This window comes from Jaculus jaculus, chromosome 18 (assembly GCF_020740685.1).
Source record: "Jaculus jaculus isolate mJacJac1 chromosome 18, mJacJac1.mat.Y.cur, whole genome shotgun sequence".
Classification (NCBI taxonomy): Eukaryota; Metazoa; Chordata; class Mammalia; order Rodentia; family Dipodidae; genus Jaculus; species Jaculus jaculus.
Genome location: NC_059119.1, coordinates 14,744,460 through 14,760,768, shown reverse-complemented (window position 1 = coordinate 14,760,768; position 16,309 = coordinate 14,744,460). Strand labels below are relative to the sequence as shown.

Here is a 16,309-nt window from a genome sequence, read left to right as displayed (position 1 = left end):
CTCATTCTTCCTCTGATATCCGACAGCAGATGAAAGATGAGGCTAACAATGCACAGAGACTAATTAGTGCCAACTACTAAGCACTTATTTTTCAAACTTTAAAGTCCAGACCTAAGCTCTCGATGTTTATATACCTACATCCACAAGCACAAAACCACATTCATTAGGTAGATACAAAGACATACTTTATTCAACAGTACATGAGATAAATTATCATGTGCAAGCACACGTGCTGGCTCATACGTGAACAAAGCTAAGATGCTATTGTGTATAGTGGTTAAGAAATATGTGCTGGTAACACTGGTGTTAGCTCTCCCTCGCCAAGCAGGCGCAAACAGGAAAGGAAACGGGTTGTTAAGGAAGGTCACATTGTAAGAGAGCCAGATCACCCTATAAAGTTTCCAGATACCAGATTGGATTTAGGAGCATATATGACAAAGGTAGCAGATTCCTCAAAGGATGAAATAGAATAGGGCACCATGTGGGATGCAGAAAGTGGGAGAAACCAGCTTTAAAGTACCCCTGGTTCTGAATGAGCACAGCAAGAAAACACCTGAGGGCTCCAGGGGCACTGCAGTGGTACCCAGTGAGCACAGGGGCTGAATGCAAACCATCCAAACTCAACAGAAAAGAGTAACACTAGGGGTTTCTCTAGAATCTTAGGCTTCAAACCAGGTATGGTGGCGCACGCCTTTAATCCCAGCACTTGGGAGGCAGAGGTAGGAGGATCATTTTGAGTTAGAGGCCACCCTGAGACTACATAGTGAATTCCAGGTCAGCCTGTGCGAGGGTAAGACCTCGAGAGAGAGAGAGAGAGAGAGAGAGAAAAAAAAAAAATCTTAGGCTTACTTTTGTGTTTCACAAAGTTAAGATGCAGGAGCTGGGAAGATGGCTTAGAAGCTAAAGGCACTTATTGCAAAACCTGCTGGCCAGGGTTCCTTTCCCAAGCTGCTCATGTAAACTGGACATAAAAAGTTGCACAGGTGCCGGGTGTGGTGGTGCATGCATTTAATCCCAGTACTCGAGAGGCAGAGGTAGGAGGACTGCCAAGAGTTCAAGGCCACCCTGAGACTACATAGTGAATTCCAGGTCAGCCTGGGCTAAAGCAAGACCTTACCTCAAAAAACTAAACAAAACAAAAATATACTTGCATAAATTTATGGTGTTTGCAGTGGTAATAGGCCGTGGTGCACCTATGAGCATGTGTGTGCATACACACTCACTGCAGATAAATAAATATATATATTTTAAGAGTGATGCTGACTAGAAAGAATAATAAGATGACAATAGGGTTTGGGAAACTATACTTTTCCTCCCTTGGTACTGAGGATGTAATTTGGGGCCTCTTGACCATTAGGTGAATGTTATACCACTGAGCTATATCTTCAGACCTGGGAAAATAACGTCTTAAAGACACCTGACCGAATTTAGTCAGCTCCAAGATCTGTTGATAGTTTACATTAGAGTGATTGAATCTTAGCAGACCTTGGTTACATGTCATTTACAGTGCTCATCTTCATAACCTACAGAATGAATTATGGACGAATCAGGGTGTTGGAGATATAGCTCAGTTGGTAGAGTGCTTGCCAGCATGTACAAGGTCCTGGGTTCAATCCTCAGCACCACATGAGCTTTGTTAGAAATGAAAACTCTTTTTTTTTTTCAATTTTTATTTGTTTGAGAGCTACAGACAGAGAGAAAGAGACAGAGAGAGAGAAAGATAGAGAGAGAGAGAAAAAATGGATGCGCCAGGGCCTCTAGCCACTGCAAACAAACTCCAGATGCCTCTGGCTTACGTGGGTCCTGGGAATTGAGCCTCCAACCGGGGTCCTTAGGCTTCACAGGCAAGTGTTTAACCACTAAGTCATCTCTCCAACATCATCTTTATTTATTTATTTATTTATTTATTTTTTGAGGTGGATTCTAGCTCTAACCCAGGCTGACCTGCAGTTCACTGCGTAGTCTCAGGGTGGCCTTAGACTCATGGCAATCCTCCTACCTCTACCTCCCAAGTGCTGGGATTAAAGGCATGCACAACTGTACTTGGCAGAAATGCTCAGTGTGTTAATGTGCTCTTTCTCAGTGTGTTAGTGAACGCCTGAGACTACACAGTGAATTCCAGGTCAGCTTGGGTTAGAACGAGATCCTACCTCAAAAAAACAAAAAAAATAAAAGAACAAAAAAGAAACACTTAGGGCTGGGAAGCTGGCTCAGCTGTTGAAGGTACTTGCTTGCAAAGCCTTCTAGCTGGAGTTCAATTCCCAAACCTCCAACCGAAGCCATAAGAAAAAAAAAAATGTTGCAAGCATCTGGTGTTTGATTGCAGCAGCAAGAGGGCATGGACCACACATGTGCATGCCCTAAGTAAATAAAAATCTTAAAAAAGAAATTCACTGGTTGTCCATGTTAATTATACTGATAGAGACATAGTAGTATATAATTGCAATCTAAAAATATTAAGTGGAAAATTCCAGAAATAAATGACTCATAAGGTTTGCATTGCACACTGTTCTCTATTAGTGTGATAGAAGCTGAAGCTGATCTACTCTGTCTTTCCTGGATGTGAATCCCTTTATCCAGAATTTCCATGATATAAACACTCTTTTCCTTTTGTTTTTCTTATAAAATTTTTTTTTTTTTGTTTATTTGAGAGCAAGAGAGAGAGAGAGAGAGAGAGAGAGAGAGAATGGGTGTGCCAGGGCTTCCAGCCACTGCAAACGAACTCCAGACACATGCGCCCCCTTGTGCATCTGGCTAACATGGGTCCTGGGGAATCGAGCTTCGAACCAGGGTCCTTAGGCTTCACAGGCAAGCGCTTAACTGCTAAGCCATCTCTCCAGCCCTCCTTTTGTTTCTTTAGGGTCTCCTTCTAGCCCAGGTTGACATGGAATTCACTATGTAGTCTCAGGGTGGCCTTATAATCACGGCAATCCTCCTACCTTTACCTCCCAAGCTCTGGGATTTAAGGAGTGTACCACCATGCCCAACTTGAATTTTACCTTCCTATTAGCTTTTTAGCTTACTATCACATTAACTGTTGATGTGTGGTAGTACTCCTGTTCAAGTAACCCTTATTCTGAGAATTTTATTACAGTGTATTGTTATAATTGTTCTTTTATTATTGTTAACTTCTTACTATCTGTAATTTATAAATTAAACATTTATTTTTCTAGAGTTAAAGATCAAACCAGGGCCTTAAGAATGCTCATCAAGTGCTCTACTGCTGAACTATACTGCCAGCTGTACAAATGAAAATTTTGGGCTGGAGAGATGGCTTAGTGGTTAAAGGACACGTGTTCAACTCTCCAGGTCCCACATAAGCCAGATGCACAAAGTGATGCAAGTGTGCAAGATTGCACATGCATACAAGGGGGGGCACACACATCTGGATCTGGAGTTTGATTTCAGTGTCTGGAGGCCTTGGTGCACTGATTCTTTCTCTCTCTTGCATAAAAAAGAAAAAAGGGCCAGTCTGTTGGGCTTGTCTCAAAAAGAAAAAAAAAAGGGGGGGGGATTGGAGAAATGTCTTAGTGGCTAAGATGTCTGCCTGCAAAGCCTAAAGTCTCAGGTTCAATCCCCCAGTGCCCATGTAAGAGGCCCTGGTGCATCCATTCTCTTCTCCTTTCTTTACCTCTCTCAAATAAATACAATAAAAATAAAAGAAAGAAAATCTGGCCAGGCATGACGGTGCATGCCTTTAATCCCAGCACTCGGGAGGCAGAGGTAGGAGGATTTCCGTGAGTTCGATGCCACCCTGAGACTCCATAGTGAATTCCAGGTCAGCCTGGGCTAGAGTGAGACCCTACCTCAGAAAAACAAACAATTAAAAAAAAAAGAAGAAGAAAAGTCAAAACCAAAACAAACCAAAAACAAAACAAACAAGCAAACAAAACCCTGAAAAACTAGTCTATGCAAGGCTTGGTAGTATTTGAAGCTTCAGGCATCTAGTGGGCAAGGGGTCTTGGAACTTATTCTCTGCAGATAGAGGGACAACTATGCCCAGATACCCACCCTCCCCTTTTTTTTTTTTTTTTGTCTTTGAGGCCTGAAAAGAAGGGTTAATGAACCACTAACCTGGGTGGGCCATAAAACTTTCTGGGACCATAGCATAGTAAGGGACTTCTGTTGAAAAGCAAGCTCATCAACAGGGCATGGTGGTATGTGCCTTTAATTCCAGCACTCGGGAGGCAGAGGTAGGAGGATCCCCATGAGTCCCAGGCCACCCTGAGACTACATAGTGAATTCCAGGTAGGCCTGGGACAGAGTGAGATCCTACCTCGAAAAAACAAAAACAAAAACAAAAAAAAAAAAAAAAAAAAAAACAAGCTCAAAGATCCGGTCTCAAGAGCCATCAGGCCACGTGAACAAACAATTAGTAACAAAAGAAAAAGTCTTACCTTCCCTCCATTCTCCTCTCCCAAAGACACCCCCCCATCCCTTACCACATTCACAAGCTGCAGTGGCCACGTCACCCAGGAAAGCTGCTGTCCCTCCAGTACAGAACAGTCTGTGCTGGCGTTCTCTCTCTCTTGCATGTCTCATGTTGCTCTAGTCAATCCCGAATTCTAACAGTACCCATATCCACTCTCTGCCCTGGCATACTCACTCATTTTCTCTCTTTGCAAATAAATTAAATTAAAGCGGTGAGGGGCTGGAGTGATGACTTAACGGCTAAGGTGCTAGCCTGCGAAGCCTAAGGACCCATGTTTTACTCTCTAAATCCCAAGGAAGCCAGACACACAAGGTGAGGCAAGTGGGCAAGATCACACAAGGTGGCCCCCACGTCTGAAGTTCGAATGCAGTGGCTGGAGGCCCTGGTGCACCAATTTTCTCTTATTAAAAAAAAATAGCTGGGGAAAGACAAATAAATAATAAATAAACAAAAGGGGGAAGGCTGGAGAGAGAGTTTAGCAGTTAAAGCCTGCAAAGCCTAAGAACCCAGGTTCGACTCCCCAGAGCCCGTGTAAACCACATGCACATGGTGGCACATGCATCTGGAGTTCGTTTGCAGTGGCTAGGAGTCTCCGGCACACACATTCTCTCTGTTTCTAATAATGAAAAAAAAAAAAAATTAAAGGTGGGGCTGGAGAGATGGCTCAGACATTTGCCTGCAAAGCCTAAGGACCCGGTTCAATTCTCCAGTACCTCAGATGCACAAAGGGGCACATGCATCTGGAACTCCTTTGAAGTGACTAGAGGCCCCCCGGTACGTCCTTTCTCTCTCTAAAGAAAGAAGAAGCTGGAATCTGCTGCTGAGCTGCTTGCTTTCAGCCATCTTGGATGAGACTGGATCAGACTGAAGTTGTAGTCCTGACAGGGCAGGCAAAACAGCAGTCATGTCTCTGTGGGCCAGACCTTAGCAAAGTGCTTATCAGAAAACAAAATAAAATAAAAAAGGTCACATTGCTTGTAATCCCTTATTTATACTGGATCAGAAGCAGTTTAGACTGAAACTCTGCAGGAGTACTACTCAGGGGCTTCAAGAGGGGAAGATGAATTATTTTTAATCTCTATTCCCTTCCGTCTCATTCCTCCTGGTTCACCAATGTTCTTTGAATGCCTCCTGTTTCCGACGCTGCTTACTGCGCATTTGCAGTTGTTTGAGAGCAAATCAAGTCCTACAAAGTGCGTGTTTTCCACCAGCCACTAAGTAAGGCTGTGCTCACAGTGGGGCCAGCAACAAGTACAAACCACCCACCGGTGAATCTAATTCATTCCCTTCCGCATCCAAGAGCAACACCTGAGCTTACGTGTTGGTTTTTATTGGGGGAAGAGGGGAGGAGAAGGAAGGGAAAGGGGAATTAATTTACTTCCTATTTTGGTCTCGCAGATTGATGGGGCGGGGCACCTGGGATAAAGTTGTGTGTGTGTGTGAGGGGGGGGGAGGGAGAGATTGAGAGAGAGAGAGAGAGAGAGAGAGAGGGAGGGAGGGAGGGGGAGATAGAGAGAGATAGATAGAGATAGAGATAGAGAGAGAGAGAGAGAGAGAGAGAGGGAGGGAGGGAGGAGACACGGGGAGGGAGGGAGGGACACCAAATACTTTTTGCAAACCAGGCTAGAGGAAGAACAGATGGAAACTTCTTGCAGGAAGGTAATAAGGAGATGGGATAGGTTAATTTCTAGCTTGCTCGCTCCATTTCGAACGAAATACTCGGCCAGGAGCAGGGGGAAATGTCAGGAAAAACGTGAGCCAGCTGGTAGGGGACGCAGCTCCCAAGTTTGAGGAAGTTTGGAACCGGCTACATTCCCAAAGCACACAGGACTCTCCGGGCCATCACAACGTCCCCTTGGCCCCCGAGCAGACCACCCCGGCCAGCCACGGTTCTCTTATTCTGCGTCGGCTCAAGCTCCACGTCGCCACTGGCACTCCACGTTCAAACCTTTCCGAAGCTAACAATTAAAAAAAAAACAAAAAACAAAAGAACGCCTCGCGGCTGCCATGTTCCACAGCACTCTCGCGAGATAGGCGCCGCGCTCTGGAGCCTTAACCCGTCCACATCCCGGCTGTTCTCGCCGTCGCCGGGGCAAGTGTCGCGAGACTTGGTTGCCTTGGCTCCCTGTAGCTATAGCAGCCGCGGCGGTTCAGGATGCGACGGCGGGAGCGGTGAGTGCGACACCCTCAGGGGGGCGGGGCCGGCGGGAACGGGGTTCTGGGGTGGTGGTGGTTGAGGGGGGGGGGGTTGTGAGCGCTTGGGGAGGGGGTGTGGGAGGTCCGGGTCTCGGGGACACGGACCCGAGCGTGACGTGTTTGGGACGGACCCGGGGTCCCGTGGACAACAGGGGGGACATAATCGCGGCTGGCTTTCTGCGGCGGGGCGCGGCGGGCAGAGCGGGCTGGTGCTGCCGGGGAGGTCCAGCGGGCGGGAGCCGGGGGTCACCGGGGATCACCGGGGCCGGAGGGGAGGGGAAGGGGGAAAGGGGCGTGTTTGGAGCTGGGGGAAGGTTAAAGGGGACTCGGACGCCGCGACGGGGCTAACCTCGGAGAAGTAGGCAGAAATGGGGGTACAGCGAGGAGGAGGAGGAGGGTATGTTGAATGGGGAGCCGGGAGGTTGGGCCCAGTTTGCTTCTAACTGTTTGGGAGCATCTCAGAGATGGGAGCAGGGGGGAGGACCAGACCTTTGCAGCTCCCCAGGCTCCGCCTCGGGGCCAACTCGGCGGGGAATGAAGCGCCGAGGACCGGAGTCCTACATGGCCATGGCGGGAATGGTGGCGTCCCAGACCGTCACCACCTTCCTTTCCTCTGGCCAAAGAGGCATCCACCCGACAAACGCTCAGACATATGAAAAAAAAAAAAAAAAAAAAAAAAAGGGGGAGTCTTAGCAAACTAGTATCACTTGGGAAGTTTTTTTTTTTTTCTTTTTTCCCTCCTGGGCGGATAGACTGAGTAGGATAATGAATGATTGCTACTCTAAAATAAAGCGTGGGGGTGGGGGCGGGACAGACATTCTTGAGGGGAAAAAAAAAGCGAGGTGTGCTTCCTCCGGAGTGTATTGGATTGAAAGAAGGGTGTGTGTGTGCACGCGTGCTAACGCCACGTTTCTTCCCAGATTCATTCAAATGTAGAGTTCTTTCAGGATGTGCTTCCGAAATTATGTATGCAGTGTAAAATCAGTGTAGATGATGCAGCGAAATAATGTACAGCAGATACTTAAACCTTTTCCAAATACAACTTAAAAACTAAGGAAGTGTTTACGTTACAGCAGGAAGCCCAACACTAAATGTTATTTATTTTTATTTATCTATTATATATGAGCGAGAGAGAGAGAGGGCGCGCCAGATACAGAGAATGGTCTGACCATTGCCTCCATCCTCTGCAAACACTCTAGATACATACACCACCTTGTGCATCTGGCTTATGTGGGTCCTGGGGAATCGAACCCAGGTCCTTCAAATTTACGGGCAGTGCCTTAACTGCGAAGCCACTCTCCAGCCCCCAACACTAATATATGTATGTATGTGTGTGTGTGTATGTATGTGTGTGTGTGTGTGTATATATATATATATATATATATATATATGGTTTGTTTTTCGAAGTACGGTCTCACTGTAGCTGAGGCTGATCTGGAATTCACTATGTAGGCTCGGGGTAGCCTCGAACTCACCGTGATCCTCCTACCTCTGCCTCCTGAGTGCTGGGATTAAAGGCATGCGCCACCACGCCTGGCTTTTAACAGTAAATCTTAAGGAGAGTTTTAGTTGTTTTGAATACCTGGAAAGAAAAGCAGTCTCCAGTCTCCCAGAGGGTAAAATTGCTGACTCTCAAGGGTTTTTTTTTTTAGCCAGGTTTGGACCATTTGATTGGTCAATTCATTTCTAGTGAAAACAGTGGCTTCACATCAGGCACAAAATGAATTTGCCTATTTTAATATACAGATTCAATTAAAAAATATATATTTAAGGGCTGGAGAGATGGCTTAGCGGTTAAACACTTGTCTGTCAAGCCTAAGGACCCCAGTTCAAGGCTCGATTTCCCAGGACCCACGTTAGCCAGATGCATAAGGGGGCCCATGTGTCTGGAGTTCCTTTGCAGTGGCTAGAGGGCCCTGGCATGCCCATTCTCCCCCCCCCCCTTTTTCTCTGTCTGTTGCTCTCAAATAAATGAAAATGAATAAAATATTTAAAAATATATTTAAATTTTTTAAATTTATTTAAGAGACAGAAAGCGAGAGAATGGGTGCAGCAGGGCCTCCAGCTGCTGCAAAGGAACTCCAGACACATGTGCCACCTTGTTTATCTGGCTTATGTGGGTCCTCAGGACTCAAACCTAAGTCTTTTGGCTTTGCAGGCAAGTGCCTTAATGGTGAAGCCATCTCTCCAGCCCCAGATTCAGATTTTTAAATCATTTGTCTTTTTTGTTTGTTTGTTTTTTAGTTTTCTGAGGTATGGTCTCACTTTAGTCCAGGCTGACTGGAATTCACTATGTAGTCTTAGGGTGGCCTTGAACTCATGGCACTCTTCCTACCTCTGCCTTTTGAGTGCTGGGATTAAAGGCATGCGGCACCATGCTCGGCTTCATTTGTCATTTATAGGCATAAATTTGCAAGGGATAACTGCTCTTGGTGATATAACTGGATTTCACCATGTTGGGATTTATAAATTTATTAATTAGATTAATGGCTTTTAAATCCTTGAGCTAGTTTATGTGTAGTCATTTATTTCACATATTATAGTAAAACATTTGTCATGTTAGTAGCTAACCTTTAAAGTAGAAACACTTTAAGATTAACAGTGGATTACCAAGATGGACAGTTTCTTGAATCTAAGACTTTATTGTAAAGGTGGGAGAGGGAGAAGGGTGGGGAAAGAGGGAAGAGAAGGGGGAGGGGGAAATAGAGAGGGAGAAAAGGGGGGGATACACACCTGTGGCATGAGAGTCAAGAAGAGGACTAGTGAGGGTCTGGGAGAGGGTTTCATGGGAAGAGGTGAGAAAATGCTCTGTGAGGGAGGGGCCTTGGATTGTGCAAAGATGTGGATTGGGGGAAACATGGCCTGCCCTACTCGTAGCCCAGAGGTTTGCTCAATTACCATACTATCCAGCAGTCCTAGAGTCCCAGGGTTAATATGGCCAGGATGGCAGGGGAAAGTGATAGGGGAATGAGTAGAGAGCTCTGGGACTCTTTCAATAGGATTGTTGGCATGTATATGTATTATGTAGGGGGTGTGTGTGTGGGGGGGCAGAGGAGAGAATGTGTGTCCTCTTATCATTCTTTGGCATTATTTCCTTGAGATAGAGTCTGTCACTGAGCCTGGAGTTGCTTTTCTGTTCAGACTGGCTGCCAGCCTGAGTGATTCTTCAATCTCTGGCCCTGACAAGATGGAGATAACAGGCACATGTGACCATAGCCAGCTTTTTACATGAGTGCTGGGGATTGAACTCAAGCCAGCTCAGTTACTCTGGCCCTCATGCTTGCACAACAAGCGTTTTTACCCAATGAGCCTTCTCCCTAGCTCTTTGTGTGGTGGTTGGACACAAAACTTTTCTGGAGCTGGGCATCGTGGTGCACACCTTTTATCCAGTACTTGGAAGGCAGAAGTAGGAAGATGGCTGTGAGTTTGAGGCCATCCTGAGATTGCGTAGTGAATTCTTAAAGGCATTTGCCATCACACTCTGTTAATTTTTTATTTATGTATTTATTTGCAAGCAGAGAACAGAGAGAAGGAGAGAGAGAGAGAAAGAATGGGCATGCCAGGGCCTCCAGCCACTGCAAATGAACTCCAGATGTGTGGGCCACTGTGTATCTGGCTTTGCTACGGAATTGAAATCTGGTCATTAGGCTTTTCAGGCAAACACTTTAGCTGCTAAGCCATCTCTCCAGCCCTCAAACATCTTTTTTTTTTTCCTATAAAATTCAACAGCAAGCTATACTGAGTTCCTGTTATGTGTAGGGTACTGTTTAAAGGTATTTCAGGGAGAAAACGGTGAATGAATTTATATAAACATTTATTGATACCAATTTTGTGTCTGACTACTAAGCCCTCAGGATATAAAAGAAATAAAACTTGGTCTCTCCTTTAGAATTGCTCAGAACCTACAAGGTACGCCAATGATGAAACATAATTACAATGTAATAAACACTTGAATAAAACAGGATTCTGGTCTTGAGTTTATATAGGAATTAACAAAGCTAAAAGGAAATAAAGAATTTAAAAAAGTTAGGATGGCAGGGCATGGTATTGCACCCCTTTAATCATAGCACTTGGGAGGCAGAGGCAGGACGAGTGACATGAGTTCAAAGCCACCCTGAGACAACATAGTGAATTCCAGGTCAGCCTGGGCTAGTAGAATGAAACCCTACCTTGACTCCCCCCTCCAAAAAAATTAGTATGTATGAAGCAAATTATAAACTGCTACCTTTATAAGACCTTAATTTTCTTTTTTTTTTTAATTTAAAAATTATTTATTTATTTATCTGAGAGTGACAGACACAGAGAGAAAGACAGGTAGAGGGAGAGAGAGAGAATGGGCGCGCCAGGGCTTCCAGCCTCTGCAAACGAACTCCAGACGCGTGCGCCCCCTTGTGCATCTGGCTAATGTGGGACCTGGGGAACCGAGCCTCGAACCGGGGTCCTTAGGCTTCACAGGCAAGTGCTTAACTGCTAAGCCATCTCTCCAGCCCCTTAAGTTTCTTTTTTATCCCTGAGGAAGGTTTTATTCTAGTCCAGGTTGACCTTGAATTCACTGTGTTGTCTCAGGGTGGCCTTGAACTCACAGTGATCCTACCTCTGCCTCCAAAATGCTGGGATTAAAGGAATATAACACCACGTCCTGCCCTTCACAACATTCTTTTTTATTTTTTATTATTGACAACTTCCATAATTATAGATAGTAAACCATAATTCTCTCCCCTCCTCACTTTCTCCTTCACAACTCTACTCTCCATTATATTCCCTCCCCCCTTTCAATCAGTCTTTTATTTTTTTCATGAATTATATACATTTTATTTTTTTCTCAATTTTTATTAATATTTTCCATGATTATAAAAAGTATCCCATGGTAATACCCCCCCACTTTCCCCTTTGAAATTCCATTCTCCATCATATCCCCTCCCCATTTCAATCAGTCTCTTTTATTTTGATATCATCATCTTTTCCTCTATTATTATACTGATCTTGTATAGGTAGTGCCAGGCACTGTGTGGTCATGGATATCCAGGTCATTTTGTTTCTGGAAGAGTGCATTGTAAGGAGTTCTGTCCTTCCTTTGGCTCTTACATTCTTCCCACCACCTCTTTTGCAATGGACCCTGAGCCTTGGAAGGTGTGATAGAGATGTTTCAGTGCTGAGCACTCCTCTGTCACTGCTTCTCAGCACCATGATGCCTTTTGAGTCATCCCTGAGGTCACCACCATCTGAAAAGAGAAGTTTCTCTAGCCAAAAGTGACAGTAGCATTAATATATGGGTATGACATTAAGAGAAATGTTTACCAGGCAGTTTGGGGAGCATAATATATGCATTTAGCCAGACACCAGCAGACATTACACCCTTAGGGCTCATGACTGCCCCAGTCATAGGTTTTCAGTTTCAGGCATGTATTCTGTTCTGTGGAGCAGGCTTCCAGTCCGATTAGAGAGTGGTTGGTTCCCCATAACAGACATGCCACTATTGCACCCGTTGACTCATTTGGCTTGGTTGGCCCAGCTTAAGGCTTGCATTGTCCACTGTTGTTTATCTCCATCGATGACTTCTCTTTCTCTCCCATGGAGCTGCATGCAGCATAGCTTTTTCCATCTTTCTGTCAGCTGGTGTATGCCTTAAATCCCAGCACTTGGGAGGCAGGTGCAGGAAGATTGCTGTGAGTTTGAGGCTACACTGAAACCACAGAGTGAATTCAAAAAGATAGAACTTACTTTTGGAGCACCAGATCAGAGAATACCTGGGGAGTTTCTGTTACTCATAAGCATAAGTTTCAAGATACATAATCTTTTTTCTTTCTTTTTTAAAATATTTTATTTATTTATTTGGCTGAGAGGAGGGGGAGGGAGGGAGGGAGGGAGAGGGAGCAAGGGAGGGAGGGGGCAGGCAGATAGAAAAAGAGAATGGGTGCGCCAGGGCCTTTAGCCTCTGCAAACAAACTCCAGACGCAGTCTGGAGTCCCCTTGTGCATCTGGCTTACATGGGTCCTGGGGAATTGAACTGGGCTTGTTAGGCTTCACAAGGCAAACGCCCTAACTACTAAGCTATTTTGCCAGCCCTCTTTCTTTTCTTTTTTTCTTTCTTGTTTTTTTGGTTTTTGGATTTTCAAAGTAGAGTCTTACTGTAGCCCAGGTTTACCTGGAATTCACTATGTAGTCTCAGGCTGGCCTCCAACTCATATTGATTCTCCTTCCTCAGCCTCCCAAGTGCTGGGATTAAAGGTGTGTACCACCATGTCCAGCCTTGTATATTTATTTATTTTTTTCTTTTTGTTTCTTGCAATAGAGTCTCATTCTAGCCCAGGCTGACTAGGAATTCATTATGTAGTCTCAGGGTGGCCTTGAACTCACAGTGATCCTCCTACATCTTCCTCCTGAGTGCTGGGATTAAAGGCATGTGCCACCACATCCGGCTCCTATTTTTTATTTTATTTTATTTTTTATTTAGCTTGATGCTGATGATTCAACTCAGGGCCTAGGGTATGCTAGACAGGCACTTTACTACCTGAGCTGTATCTCCTAGCCTGAATCCTTTGGTTCCTAATATAAGAAAGCAAGGTTTGTGGGTTGGGGAGATGGCTCAGCAGCTAAAGGTGCTTGTTTACAAAGTCTGTTGGCTTGGGTTTAGTTTCCGAGCACCTATATAAAGCTGAAAGAAAAAAAAAAAGTGATGCAGGTATCTGATGTTTGTTTTCACTGTATTGAGACACTGGTGTGTGTACGTACACACACATAAAATTATTTTTAAACAAAACAACAGGGATAGAGAGATGGCTTAGTGGTCAAGGCATTTGCCTGCAAAGGCAACAGATCCAGGTATGATTCGCTGTGACCCACTTAAGCCAGATGCACAAGGGGCCACATGCATCTGGAGTTTGTAGTGGCTGGAGGCACACCCATTTTCTCTCTCTCTTCCCTCCCTTTCTCTCTCAAATAAATAAATAAATAAATTGGTACAAAAAGCAGGCCATCGTGGTGCACGCCTTTTTTTAATCCCAGCATTTGAGAGGCAGAGGTACGAGGATTGCCCTGAGTTTGAGGCCACCCTGAGACTACATAGTGAATTCCAGGTCATTCTGGGCCAGAGTGAGACCCTAACTCAAAAAACCACACATACACATACACCCCCCCCGAAAAAAAATAGCAACAACAACAAACAAACGTGGTACAGCAGTGCATGTGTAGAGTCCTAGCCACTTGTGAGGCTGAGGCAAGAGGATCTCAAGTCTAGGAAATTTCTATAAGTGTGCACATAAAACCCAGTAAGGCCTTTCTCCAAAAGAGAACGTATGGCCTGGACACGTAGTTCCGTGGTAAGGTGCTTGGCCTAGTGTGAGCAAGATCCTGTAAACAAAACACCAAAAAAGAAAAAAAAAAAAAAAAAAGTTGTCTTCTTTTGCAGGTAGTAATCTTGGTATGGAGATTGAAGAGAGAAGTTGAATATAGTTGGAATTACCCAGGAGAACAGAATTCAGCAGGTTAACTGGGGTGGGGGGGAGAGTACACATTTATGAATGGGGGAATCTCTTTTTATTCATAGATTTTTTTCCCCCTAAATATTTATGGTGCACATAAGAAACTAATTTGAATATTAGTATGATGCTAAATATGTGGTTTATATTGTTGTACAGAGAATTGAATAAATTACTATATTCATGCTGTGTATAATTGTATAGGGAGCTATGCTTGAGAAAATAGTTGTAACAAGCAGTTTTTAACTAACATTTGCAAGCTTCCAGAAAATGATCACTTTTGTGGTAGAAATGGTTATATTCACATACAGGGAAAATGGCATATTTAAATTTTAACTTTTTTGTTTATTTTTCGAAAGTGACAGAGAGAGAGAGAATGGGTGCACCAGGCCCTCCAGCCGCTGCAAACGAACTCTAGATGCGTGCGCCACCATGTGCATCCGAGCATCAAACTAGGGTCCTTAGGCTTTACAGGCAAGCACCTTAACCACTAAGCAATCTCCCTAGCCCCATATTGTCAATTTAAAAAAAATTATTTATTTTTTTTGTTTTTATTTATTTATTTGGGAGTGACAGATAGAAAGAGGCAGATATATATATATATATATGGAGAGAGAGAGAGAGAGAGAGAGAATGGGTACACCAGGGCCTCTAGCCACTGCAAACGAACTCCAGATGCGTGTGCACCCATGTGCATCTGGCTAAAGTGGATCCTGGGGAGCCGAGCCTTGAACTGGGGTCCTTAGGCTCAACAGGCAAGCGTTTAATCGCTAAGCCATCTTTCCAGCTCATATTGTCAAATTTTATTTAATAATTTTTTAAAGATTTTTTAAAAATTATTTATTTATTAGAGACGGGGGGGGGGAATGAGAATGGGCATACCAGGGCCTCTAGCCATTGCAATTCCAAACTAATGCGCCACCATGTGCATCTGGCTTACGTGGGATCTGGAAAATCGAACTTGGGTCCTTAGGCTTTGCAGGCATGTGCCTTAACCGCTAAGCATCTCTCCAGTCCCTATTTAATCATTTTAATAGACAAGAGTTACAGATAGCATCAGCTAATTTTGAGAATCCAGAATTAGTTGACAGAACCTATTTATAGAAGATTGTGTGAAAACTGATTATCTATTTTATTTATTTTTTTTTTTGAGGTAGGGTCTCACTCTGGTTCAGGCTGACCTGGAATTAACTGTGTAGTCTCAGGGTGGCCTCAAACTCATGACAATCCTCCTACCTCTGCCTCCTGTGTGCTGGGATTAAAGGCGTGTGCCACCACACCCAGCACCTATTTCTGTTGTATTTATACTGCCAATTTAGAATAGATGCATTCAGATAATATACCTAGGTTCTAGTTCTGTTTATATTTATTACTATTTTACTTTTCTGTGCCCAACTTTATTACTGAGCCATTTTATTTTAATTTTTGTTTTGTTTCTCCTCCTACCTCTGCCTCCTGAGTGCTGGAATTGGAGGCGTGCACCACCATGACCTGCTCCATTTTATTTTTTTGAAGTAGAGGCTTAGAGCTATGTTGTAATATAGAATATTCTCATGAAATACATACAGATTTGAGGATGAATCAATGATAGAGTTTTTTCATTGAGTCTGCTTTCTATTAACAGTCCCCTCATCTGTATACATTTTAGCTGGAGTAACGTATTTGTATGAATATGATTTTGTTAGTTTTCTATTTATTTACCTATATTTATTTATTTACTTATTTACTTATTTATTTATTTATTTTTCAAGGTAGGGTCTTGGTCTAGCTCAGGCCGATCTGGAATTCACTATGTAGTGTTAGGGTAGCCTTGAATTTACGGTGATCCTTTTACCTCTGCTTCCCAGTGCTGGGATTAGAGGCGTGCGCCACCATGCCTGACTTTTTAAATTTATTTTACTTTATTTTTTGTTTTGTTTTTGCGAGGTAGGGTCTCACTCTGGCCCAGGCTGACCTGAAATTAACTATGTTGTCTCAGGGTGTCCTCGAATTCATGGCAATCCTCCTATCTCTGCCTTCCAAATGCTGGGATTAAAGGCATGTACTACCACGCCTGGCACCTTTTAAAATTTTTATTTATTAGAGAAAGAGAGAGGGAGTGAGAGAATGGGTGTACCAGGGTCTCCAGCCACTGCAAATGAACTCCAGACATGTGCGCCACATGTGCATCTGTCTTACATGGATTCTAGGGAATTGAATCTGT

The 16,309-nt window shown here is 44.1% G+C and overlaps 1 protein-coding gene across 13 annotated transcripts in view; it reads left to right on the top strand.

Annotated features, from left to right (window-relative positions):
• Positions 1-6,477: 6,477 nt before the first annotated feature.
• The window catches only part of Usp54 (ubiquitin specific peptidase 54), a 112,196-nt gene continuing 102,364 nt past the window's right edge, over positions 6,478-16,309 (top strand). For 10 of the 13 annotated variants that reach the window (XM_045137199.1, XM_045137198.1, XM_045137193.1 and 7 more), the window contains exon 1: positions 6,478-6,604. The gene's annotated coding sequence lies outside the window, so the exon portion shown is untranslated. Of the gene's footprint in view, positions 6,605-6,986; positions 7,026-16,309 lie in introns of those variants that run through there. The other 3 variants (XM_004657919.2, XM_045137194.1, XM_045137190.1) reach the window with 2 other exon arrangements.